A 10859-nucleotide genomic window follows, 5' to 3' on the forward strand; every position below is an offset into this window, starting at 1 on the left:
GGCATAAATGCACCTTCACATCCAGACAAGTACCCTCAGTGCATGCAGTGGCAACCAGCTCAAATGAAATTCAACATGAACCAAAAGGAAAAAGGCAGCTTCACAAATCAAACTCTTGGCAAAATGAAACCAATGTGAAAGCACATCTGCAAAAAATATGGCAAATTAACAACCTTATTCATTAACAAATTCTCTTGTGGTGAGTAATGTCTCCTGGCACCTAGCAAGCAGTCAACCTCAAGATAGCAGAAGTCAGGAAGGATGTTGAATAATCCTGTTTTTTGCATCAGGTCATTCTCCTTTCTGGAGGCATGTGTCTTCCCTGGCTCTTTTAGAGGCTCTAGCCCTTTCAAAGGGAAGGCTGCAAGCTGTGTTTGCAATCCATGAATATGATCCCTGAAATGTAGTTATTTCTTTCAAGGGTGCTGGCCCTCTTTTGCAGGAACTCCAGTTTTCATTTCCCTTCTGCCCTCTAACCTATTGAACCAGAGTTAATATGTTACTATAGGTAAGTCAGAAACTACTAAAAGTGGTTTGTGATCTGCTAAAAACTTGGGAAGTTTTTTCTGGCCTTTTGGGTAACAGTGTGAACTGTCCAAAGTATTGCCTAACTTGCTTGGACTGCTGAAGGTTTGATGTGGCTTTAGGGTGTAAGGAAAACCAGTGACTGTGTGCAGCCATTAACAAATGGAGGGCCACAGACCTCACTCACTGAGCTCAGGGGCCAGCAATGGCAGATTTTTTCACTGTGTTATGTTGTTGCTCAATGAGTTGTGCAACCACTCAGGGCTTAGAAGGACTGCACCCTCTGCCTTATTAATTCAAATAGCATGCTGCAGCCTCAGATAAAGGGGAACTAACAACCTTCTGCAGTGTCAGGGGTTTGTTTGCATTTTTTTCTATGCCAACAAATGTGAACGTTTTCCCTGGAGTGAAGAAACTTCCTCTAGTTGGGTTCTTTCTGACGACCAAATGAGCAGAGGAGTGACATGTGGCCATATTGCTTCATGCTGATAGACAAAAAAAAGGCCTATAAGGATATTTGTTTGCTCAAGGGCTTTTTTTTCCTGATGTGATTATGCCTTTTTTCTATGCTTTTGCAGTATCGGGGATATTGAGTCCTCTCTTTCTCACTTTTGATGAGACCAAGGAGGTGCCTAACACAGAGATATGACTCGTGACTTTACATCTGATTGCCAGTTGCCAACCCTGAATAATTCCCAGGTTCCTTTTCCTGTGTTCCTCCTATAAACAGCTCTCCAGGGTACACAGATCTTTGAGACAAGCTCCCAAGCCACCTGCTCTCTTCTCACCTGCTGTTCTTTTTCTCTTGGCATGAAATGTCTGGCTAAGGTTTCTGTCCCGAAGGACCTAGCAGCTGCTGATCTGGGTTACTATCCACAGAGAAAGGAGCCCGGGAAACACAGAGACCAGTAACTTTGCTCTAATTTTTTCCTCTCCAAGAGAGGAACGTTCATGAGACTAAAAGGCAAGAAAGGAAGATTTCAAATTGTCAACTTTGTGTTGTGTCTCCCCTTTCCTCAAGAGTGATCAATTCTACATGGCTTTTGCCAGCCCAAAACTAATTCTTAGTACTCAACAAAACAGAGTTTTCCCCCTGCACCAAGAGAGACCTCCTGTTAACTCATCCTAAAGCTGTATTAGCTGGTTTTGTGAAGTTTTTTGCAAGGCACCATATATCTGTGTTCAGCTTGTGTTTCATCGTGTTCAGCTTGTGTTTCATCACCTTCACCATATCGCTATCCAAGATGCAGCCTGTACTTTTCTGTCCTCTACATCACCTCTTGTCAGCTTAGGATGAAACCCTTACTTGGAGTTTGTCCTTCCACATTACTACACTAAAGAGTACTCAGACTGAATGTGCCTATGGCCAACTAATCCAGCCCAAGCCATATGACTGATGGTGGAAGATATTTCTCTGGAATCTGCAAGGAGTTGTGCAGAATTAAACCACCTGGAAGTATTGTAGTCCCCTTAGGCACAGCTGTCAGATGGTACAGTGTGATTATTTATATTATTTGTATCCTTTTCTTCCCTCTCTATCCTCTATCTTCTTACAAGAGCACCAGATTTATTCTGAGTACCACTATGCACCCATTGCAAGAGACTGGGCGGAATTTGGTGTAAGACTCATTCTCAGGGAGCCATTCAAGAGCTCCTGCTTAAACTCTCTTTTTCCCTCCCCTTCCACAGTAGAACACACTTAATTCTTTTTTTAGTGGATTCCATCTCTCATCTAGCAAATATCCTTTGAGGCAATTTGCATTGCTGGAGAGCAAACCTGGACCAAAGGAGTTTCCACACTCCTGATTTGGGAAATAGAGATTACAAAAGGGGTCAGCCCAGACCAACAAGCAGGGAAGTTTAGCTGTTGACTAGATCAGTGGTCTCCAAAGTGGGGTGTGTGCACATCATGGGGTGCACACAACTATCCAAAACTTTTTTACTGATGGTGCTATGCAAGATCAAAAATGTTTGGAGACCATGAATCTACATTTACCACAACCCACCTCCCCTCCATGCTGTTCTGTCTGGAGGGTCTTAGCTCTACATTTATGTCCGAGCAGCTAACAGGAATAGCCTTTGCAAGGGCACTTTAAACTTGGTTATGAGCAGAAAGACCTCAGAGACAGGACGGCCACATGAAAAAGAGATGATCAGGGTGAGGTCTCTGATGACTGAGTTTCTGCATATACACAAGACAGAGGCAATTATTTGCCCTGTGGACAAGCAGATCTCCAAGGGCTGGCAAGAGTCAGTGCTTGCCAAGTGGTTGTTTTCTGTTTTCAGGGAGATTCTCTGAAGACCTGAACATGAATGCTGACAGATGGTGATCTCTGGTACAGTGAATGTGAGTGTTTTTAGCATAAGAACACATATTTTAGTACCATTTAGAAAGCAACACTTATGCTTATAAAGGGCAACAGATCTCTTGCCCCATTAATACGGACATTTTGCATACTTGTAGTTGGCTGTTGTGTTAGGCAGCACCACATTCTGCATTCACATCAAGTCTGTCATCTTAATGGAAGTAAAAGATGTGAGGCCAAAGAAGACACATATCTGTTCACTGATGATTTGGGCACATGGATGTACTTTAGTGTGTATGTTTTTTGGAAACTTTTCTACTTTTTCTACCATTATCAGGTGTGTGGTATTACAGCAACCTGAGTGGGTTGCTGCTGGGTGAGAGAGAGATGGTGAATTTTGTTTCTTGATTAGAAGGCTGGATTTATTGATCTATGATATATAATACATTATGACTATACTAAATAGAATAAAGAGAGAGAAGTTGCAGAGCTGCTAGCTAGGCTAAAAATAGAAAGAAAGAATTTATAACAAAGTTGTGTCCAGGGACTCAGTCCCCAGCTTGTACTTTGTGATTGGCCCTTAATTATAAACATAGAAGCATGAGCTAATCAAGATGTATTCTATTACATTCTACAGCAGCTGATAACAATTGTTTACATTCTCTTCTGAGGCCTCTGCCCTCCAGAAGACGCAGAAATCTGAAAGAAAGGATTTCTGTGAAAAAATGTCTGCGACAGTGTGGTTTCAGGGTAAGAAAATAGGTGCCACCTCTAAACAACTGATATTTTGAAGTGATTACCACTAGGTTTCAGAGTTAAATGACCTAGTTGTATGGATGGAGGTAGTGCACACTTTCTGTCAGTTTTAGAGAGGCAGAAGAGACACTGCTATGACCAGATAATGTAGTGCAGGTGTAAGATCAAGCACTTGGAAGTTCATTGAAAAGCACTTTGCTAGTTCGGAAGGTATCACTGTGGAGCAAAGGGGAAGGACGCACCAAACCGAAGGAAAGGTAACAGAAGCAGTAGGTGGTGACAGTCTCTTCTTCTGCACTGTTTGTGTGAAGTGCTCTTTGGGAGTGTGGGTAGCAATGGAGGCCCATTTTCTGTGTCCCCAGCAGCATGGGGAACCTTGCAAGCAGCACAAGTTGCAATCTGAAACTCAGATTGAATCAGAACAATGCTGCAGAGCAGTGGTGGGACAGGCACAACACATCCCATCTTGTCTCAGAAATGTGCAGCAGTTGGTGGGGCACTGGGCAAGGCTCCCCTGCCAGCTTGCTCCCAGATCCCACTGGCTCCTTGGACAGCCTCCAAGTACTTATTAGCAGCTGCTCTGTTGAGATGTGCAGGAGATCTGGTGCAGCAGGAGGAGATGGTCTGTCACCAAAGTGGCACGAGGGTGGGCCTTTATCAAAGACATTCATTTTGTCTGACAGGATGGCAATAGGTTAATCAAGCAGAAAAAGCAGTGAGCAGAAGATACTTTAACCCTTTTCTGCTTCCTTGCAGGCTCTGGAAAGGGGAACCTTCCTATGGCACCATTGGTGGTCAGGTCTCAGCTCACTAAGAAGATGATTATTTTGGAAAATAAGCACCAGAAAGTTTGCTAATGGTTAACTGCCCTCTCTTGCCCTCTCTGTACCTGATCTCAGGAGGAGACTAGCACCATGCTCTGCTGTCCTCCAGCCCCTGTGGACCCTCCATGGACCCCTGTTTAAAATGGGGATGTTCATGCATGTGCTGTATCATTAGAGCAGCTACCGTGTTCTTCCATCAGTATTTCTACTATTTAGACTGTTGTGTGGCTTGATTGAGCTAAGTTTTTATTTTTTTAGCAAAATCTACAGATAGAGACTGTGATAGCTTGGTAATAATACAGTGCCTCTTTCTATGCAGGGACACCTCAGAATTTGTCTGAAACCAGTCAAAAGGCTTTATCTTAAAATAACCAGCTTTTTTCTTTTGTAGCACAACAAATCAAAACCACATCTGCTCCACACTGAGTTAATTTGTGCAGGCTCCTGATCACCTCATGTTTCAATATTGCAGCTATAAACCCTAGAGTGGAAAGATGGTGGTCAGAAATGGAAAGGAGACTTGCAGAAATGCCACCAGACACAAGGCTGACAGCAGCACTGTAAGGCATTGCTTTGATGATCTTTGTTTCTTTGGGTTATGCAAATATACAGCCTTTTCCTTCTATGCCTGTCTAAGGTGGCTCAGTGGAGGCTGCTGTTAAGGTGGCAAGTAGAGAGAAAATGATGGAAAATTCATTGGCAAATGCACAGCTTTTAAACACACAGGCTGAAAATAAAGCAAACAAACACCAACAGCAACATTTGCAGAGTATTCATCCAGTTCTGAATTCACCTGTATATAATCTTCAGATGTTCTTGGCATCAGATCAAGATCCTGGTTTGTGTTGGGAGGAGGAGGAGGACTGAAGCAGAAAGTCCTGTGTTTGACTTGAATATGTTGGACTCAAAGTCAAGTGTGGTGCAGTCTGCCACCTATTCGATTGGGAAAGTAGCATTTGAGCTTGACTCCTTATAATTGATGATCTTTTCAAGCAAGAAAACCCCTGCTTTCAGCATAAAGTATATAGGCTTAAGTTCCTGATTATTATTTTTATGCACTCCTAATCTCTCAAGCTAAGAATCCCCCTGGAATAGCTCTAGGCAAAGATTTGGTAACTACTGTCATTATTAATTTTTTTTGTCTTTTCATAATGGTGGTTCCCTGTTCTCTGCCACTCCAGCCAAACCCCCACTCTTCCCACTGTATGGATTCTTGCTTATGTTGCTTTTCCAGCATTATTTTCTGAAGGGTTACCTCTTGTTCCCAAATACATCCTTTCCACCAGCTTAGGCTGTTCTGCAGAAAAGGGAAGCAGCCGGTGCAAAGCATTCTAGCGTGAGTCAGAAATCCTTATGGATGAGCTGAACAGAGCGGAGCAGAAACCAGGTCAGCAGCAGCTCTCATGAGAATTCAGCTGTATCCCTGGAGTGGCCATTCTGATCTGTCCTCCCAGCCCTTCTACCTCCCTGGACAGTCACACCTATGCCAGGAAGGGTGTACATAGAATCTTGGTATGGACAAGACAGATTGCACTGACCAGCGACAGCACGTTTCACTTTTCCTTAGGGAATATCCATCAATTCACTTATGGAAGTGTTTTCCACCCCCATTAGTGAAGCAAAGCCGGTCTGCCCCCGTTCAGAATGGTGTTTTGTATGTGAGGACCAGCTCTTGCGTGTGTCTGTACAATAAGCATGAGACAAGTCCCACATCTCTCTCAAATGAGCATTACAAACCAGAAGCAGAAAACACCACATTCTCCCCCTTGTGGTGACGTTGGAATCTCTGCATCAGGAGAAATCCAAACGCTAGGACAGCCAACAACAATTCCCACAGCAATCCCACAAAAGTGGATTTGGACACTTGGGAATGAATTCATCTGGCAAGCTCCAGTTCTGGTTTATTATATAACCCCACAGGATGTATAGGTATATAGAGGATCTATAGGTATAGGATGGCAGAAGTCTGTACCTGGCCACAGCTGCCAACTGCAGCCCAGAGGTGAGCTTCCACAGGACTCCCATCCAGACTTCAGAACATCTTCCATGGATGAAGCATGCATTTGTGCTTGGCTAAGAGATTTTCGTGGCTGCAGCATGCTGGCAGGGCAAAACAAGTGGGGCTGTGGTTAAAAACTTCTCAAGAGCTGCTTTCTGCCTTGTGCCATGACCCCAAAGCAATTTTAAGTTTTCTGATACCCCCTTTCTGCTCTACCTCCTGTGCGATTTGTGGCTCTCTTTGGTCCCAGGTTCTCTCCATTTTCAGCCAGACTTAGTTAAAAGATGGAAGAGACAGAAAGACACCTAAGTAAAGACAGAGGAGTGCAGGACATTGAAACACATTGCCCCACAATGTCAGGTAAATGCACATGTGACAATGCACTGCTAGAAATATCTTTCAGGCTGCTTCTGTGAGGAGTTAATGTATGTTTAACTCGTGCTTCAGAGATTCCCATGGCTTCTGAGAGGAAGGATTTCTGGCAGAGTGGGAAATGCATTTTTCATGGCAAAGCTGCAGTAATGTGATGCCAGTGGCACAGCTCTAGGAGTTTGAACATAAACAGGAGCATCCTGATGGGTCCCAAGTAATCTTATAATGTTGTAATGTTCTGTGGGTGCACAGAGAAGATAATTTGTAGCTGTTTGCATGCATTTAATGCTTTACAGCAATTACAAATCCAGTCAACTAGATGGGTCTCTGCTTGTGACCAATTCTTTAATTTGGTGTATATTGTTAAAATCAAATCACATAAGAGTCTTGGCTTTAAAGTAAGTTTAAAAAGAAGTTTTAGGATTTAATGATGAAAAATTTTAAGTGACTACTATCAGTGGATAGGAACACCTCAGCTCAAATATGAGGAGTTAATCTCAGTGAAATTTAGATAAGTTTATCCACATTATCACTTCTAAGGGCACTTGTTTCACATTTCCATATGTTTTCTCACATACACCAAAACTAATTTAGAATGATAGTCAAGATTTGTATGCAGTATCTTGCTTGAGGAAGCTAGAATGCTCTGAAAAGGCTTAAAAATTAGAAGAGTTGGCCAGACTCATGATTTTGTGGGACTGAATTCAGGGCTGGGAAAGATGTAGGATCAGAAAGAAATCCAGTTCCCTTCAAGATTGTTATACCAAAGCAAGCCATTGTACACTGGGCTGCTGGAGAAGAAGGACTCTATTTCTCAGCTAAAATGTCTCTTCTGTCGGCCTAGGAAAACCAGTGCTCCTGCAGCCTGTGCTGCCTCAGTTGCACAGAGCAATAGTGCCTATTCCAGCACTGTATTTTGCAGAGAATGTAATTCTCAAGGAATGTATTTCCTTATCACACCACTGTCTTTAAAAATAAAAGCTCCAAAGAATCATCATGGAATTTTTTTTTTTCACAATGTGATTTTCATTAGTAATTTATTCAGTCTGGCAGATGCCAGCATGCAAACTATGCAAAGAGCAAATCTCTTCCTCCAAGTGTAAATATTTATAGATCATATTAAATGGTATTTAGTACTATGCAAACATATTGTCAACAGTTCTAGCCAGATTCTTCCCTAATCGCAGCCTGGGAGTTGGCACAGGCATGTCCTCCATCAGAAGATGGTTATCAGGAAAAATAATAGCAGGCTAAATGGGTTCTTGGCTTAATTAAGGCTGGAGTTTATACCAGAGGTGAATCTGGCCCACACCAAGTCAAAACTGTTCTAGCAGCTTGTATGTACCACACACAGAGCTGGAAAGATGAAGCTTCCCTGGGGGGACAGCTTCCCAAGCAGGCTGGGAGCCTCTCTTGGCACTGGACAAAATGGGCCATTACAACATAGGGCAGAGAGTTTCAACCTTTTACATGTTTTAATGTAGTTCCACATTTTCTTAGACATAACAGGAGATGTATGACTATTCCTCAATTTGCATTAACTGGCTATGTTTATTTGAATAGTCCAGAAGAGCAAATATTCCCTATTCAAATCACCATCTGCTCATAAAACAGAAAAGTGTTATTTCTTAAACACAGATCTGCCTTTTGGTCTCCAGCTCAGCCAGTGCAAAGTCCCTGAATGGGTTAATGTCTGGGACATGGCTGGACTATACTGAAGCCATTTGTGTTTAAACTAATATCCTAAAATCTCCTTTCCTGCCCAAAACCCTTTGATAGCCTTTTGTTATATCCCATAATCTCTACTCTCCTGACAATCTGGAATAAATGCAAACCAACTGAAAGCTCATTTATATTCTATGAAAACCTGCTCTTGCAAGCATGTCTTAGCACCCTGGCTTTCCACACGAGCATGTAAAGTTGCAAGGATCTCTAAACACTTCAAGATTGTTCTCTGGCTGTCTCAAAGGAAACAGCCCAGCTGACTTTCTCCATGCGTTGCAGGGAGACAGGCGAGTGAGGGCAGGTTCATGACATCCCATTCTCTCTGGCTGCACAATCCCAGCTTTTTGTCAGTGCCTGTATTTTCCCATTGCGCATCTGGACTTCTCTATGGGCGTTTTTTTTCTCCTGGGACTGTTTTTCCCAGAAATATGCTTGTTTTCCACTACATCAACCCTTAGGGCCACATTTACAACAGCAAAGCTGTTGCTTTGTTCAACAGCTTCACAATATTTCCTCCACCACTGTGCTTGGTCCTGCCAGATAATCTGTTCTACAGCAGACAGTCCCCCTCCCCCTTCAACTGTCTCTTCTAATTCTCTTTCATTGCAGAGCTTCCTTCTCCCTTTCTCCTCCTCTGGAAAGGAGGGGAGGGAATATTTCAGTAAATGCTGGTATCCTACATGAATGATGGAATGATATATCTATACAATGTATACAGACAGACAAGCTTTAAATGGACTACTTAATGCCAGCTTTGCATTTTGTCTATTTTTAATTAACTGATGGACCAGGGTTTCAGCTCCTCCGCCTCCTCCTCCTCACTGCTCATTTTGAAAAGCAAATTTTTGTGTTCTAAAATTACATTGGGATGTGTGGATGATTCTGGCATCACTTTCATCTGTGGCCAGATTAGCAGTAGCAGACAAATCCATACATGACTTGAAGGAACAAGGATTCCTTCCTCACCTGTTTAATGGTACAGTTACTATATGAAGCATCTCAGAGTCTGGACTGTGTCAGTGCGTGCACAAGGCTGGTTTCTGTATGGTTTTTTTGATGGCTCTTTTTTCAGTTGGAAGAGATCTTAAAAGGATCACCCAGTTCCCACCCCCATGCCATGGACAGGGACACTTTCCACTAGACCAAGTTGCTCAGGGCTCCATCCAGCCCGGCCTTGACCACTGACAGGGATGGGGCATCCAGAGCTTCTCTGGGAGAACTGATCCAGTGCCTCACCACCCCCACAGCAAAGAATTTCTTCCAGTATCTAATGCCTCTCTGGGCAATCTGGAATTAACCCAAAGGAGCTGAATTCAGCTTGCTCAGGAATGGGCATCTATGGTTTCCTGAAGTCCTGCCCCGATGCCATCTCGTAGAGCCAGCTCCACACTTCAGAGTGCAGCTTGGATATTTATATCACGAATGTGTCTGTATATACATCAGCAATATGTGGCCTATAAAAGATTCAAAGCTCTGTTGCTGGTAGGGTTTGCCCCAAGCAGCTGGGGGCTGCTGATCTGCGAACTTTTGCCATAAAAACTAACAACAACAAAACTAAAACTAACACTAAAAACAACAAAACGATCGTCTTTGATTTACTATTTATTTCAGCAGCAATCTCTGTTTAAGCAATGCTGAGGATAGTGGACTGGCGTGTGCAGTAAAGCAAAGCCTTGCATCGTGTAGGGGTTACATGAGAACAGGCACGTCTGGATTGTGGTGGAATGTGTGTTTCTCATACTCCGGGATAGCAAGACGCTTTTAGCCAGTACACTTGTCCTTTTTTTTTTTTTTTTCCTGCTGGCTGGTGAAAACGAACCATAGAATGGTTTGGGTTGGAAGGGGCTTTAAAGCTCATCCCGTTCCAGCCCCGCTGCCACGGGCAGGGACACCTCCCACTAGACCAGGCTGCTCAGAGCCGGGTACCGCCCGGCATCGGGAGCGCGCAAAACGGGTCGGCATCAACGGGAACTCTGCCAGGGCCGCTCCCGCTGCTGCGCCACCACCGGCGGCCGGCGACGCCGGAGTGCAGGGTGCGGAAAACAGCCTGGTGTGCGCACAGCTCCTCGCCGCTGTGCGCTGACAGAACGGCACAGACGCCCCTCCAGCGCTAAGCCGCGGGCGGTTCCCACGCAGCACCACCGGCCCCGTCACTTCCGCGGGCAGCGCCCGCCCCTGCCCCGGGCCCTTCCCGGGCCCTTCCCGGGGCCTTTCCGGGGCCACCGCCGGGGGGCGGGGCCCGTGCGGGAGGGGCGTGGCCCCCGGGAGCCGGGCCAATGGGGCGCGGGCGGGGCGGGGCCCGGCCGTGACATGTGGCGGGGCCGCGGGGCTCTGGCGCTCCTTCCGTTCCCT

Source organism: Melospiza melodia, chromosome 6, assembly GCF_035770615.1.
Source record: "Melospiza melodia melodia isolate bMelMel2 chromosome 6, bMelMel2.pri, whole genome shotgun sequence".
NCBI lineage: Eukaryota > Metazoa > Chordata > Aves > Passeriformes > Passerellidae > Melospiza > Melospiza melodia.